The 1,405-nt window shown below is 36.4% G+C and overlaps 1 pseudogene; it reads left to right on the top strand.

The window, feature by feature from the left end:
• Window positions 1-660: 660 nt before the first annotated feature.
• Window positions 661-863, top strand: LOC126765619 (small nucleolar RNA U3; annotated as a pseudogene).
• The last annotated feature ends 542 nt before the right edge of the window (window positions 864-1,405 follow it).

Genomic DNA, 1,405 nt, shown 5'->3' with positions numbered 1-1,405 from the left:
CATTTAAAACTTCCGTTTTAGTTTTATTTGGTGTGTCGCTTTGAAATTTTTTTGGATTGACCGCCGCCTTTGAAGGACTTAATTTCCTTTTTATATTGACGTAGCGGTCAATGCCTGTTTGTACAGACGGGCTTTTTTTATTACGTTCTCACCTTGCGTTGTAATTTTCTTCGCTGCCTGTGCGCTTGCTGGTAGACTGGTTGCTGTCAGTGCATTTGTTGTTGCCCGATTGCTGTTTTCTGCTGCTGCTGCTGACTGCGTTCTTTGCTGCGTTCCCTTTTCTGCTGATCGTCGCGATGACTCATCATCGCCGTTACCCTTTTTATTGCCAGTAGTTGTTATTGTTGTTGGGTCGACAACGCTGAAGTAGGCATTTAGGAAATGCCTACGGCCTTGCTGGTGAGGCTGCGAAGCACTCATTTTTGTTTTTATTATTATTTTTTTTTTGTTTTGTTTTTATCTATTTATTTCGTGCACTATTTGCTTATGTTTATAAATAATAATTTATGAGCACTTATTTTTTGTTGATTGTTTGTTTTTATTTTATTATTATAAATTGGTTACTTTTTTCACAATTTGAATACACGGAGCGAGTTAGAAAACACGTCCGTACACCTTGAAGGACATTATGAATAAATATCCGTTGGCCGTTGAAAAATTAAGGCTATACTTTACAGGATTATTTCTGTAGTTAGTTTTCATTTACGTTTTTTGGAAATCGACCCGCGATGACGAGGTATATCGTTTTATCTGACAGCGTGAGGTTTAAGAAGTTCATTTCTAATTTTGTCTTGTGGCGTATTAGAAATGATGTTTCTTCGAAAATCGTTCGCTTACAACGGATAAAACGACTTCTGAGTGGTGATTTTAATGAATAAATTCCTTTTGGTTGAAATGCTCTGCGTTGGCCGTTGAAAAGTTAAGACTATACTTCTCAGGATCATTCATTTCTTCAAAGAAATTAATGACTTTTAGAAATATGCATATTTGCATTATTTCGTTGTCATTTCCATATTCGTAGCAATAGAATTTCTATGGCATAAGTAAAGTAATGGCCGCCGATTGTCACCCCTTGCCGCTGTAGAAGCTTCGCCTACAAACATGCGTAAATACATATGTATGTATGTATACGTATGATCGTGAATACATATCGACGAGGATTTTTGCGAGAAGCACCAGAAAGTTGTGCAATTTATGATTTTTGGCTTTTGCCATCGTCGCGAAAAGACGACTTGTTGGCAAAGGCATGCTCGGGGAGATAATAAATTATAATAAATTTTTAAAATGTGAAATTAAGTTTTCTAGTTTTCTTTCATACAAAATGATATGCATTTCTTGGAATATCACTAAGTAGTATAACTTCATCCGCGCTTAGGGACTCCACGCACCGTTTTTTTTTTGTACT

The sequence above is a fragment of the Bactrocera neohumeralis genome, unplaced genomic scaffold (genome assembly GCF_024586455.1).
Source record: "Bactrocera neohumeralis isolate Rockhampton unplaced genomic scaffold, APGP_CSIRO_Bneo_wtdbg2-racon-allhic-juicebox.fasta_v2 cluster10, whole genome shotgun sequence".
Classification (NCBI taxonomy): domain Eukaryota; kingdom Metazoa; phylum Arthropoda; class Insecta; order Diptera; family Tephritidae; genus Bactrocera; species Bactrocera neohumeralis.
This window is presented reverse-complemented; position numbering and strand designations above follow the sequence as displayed.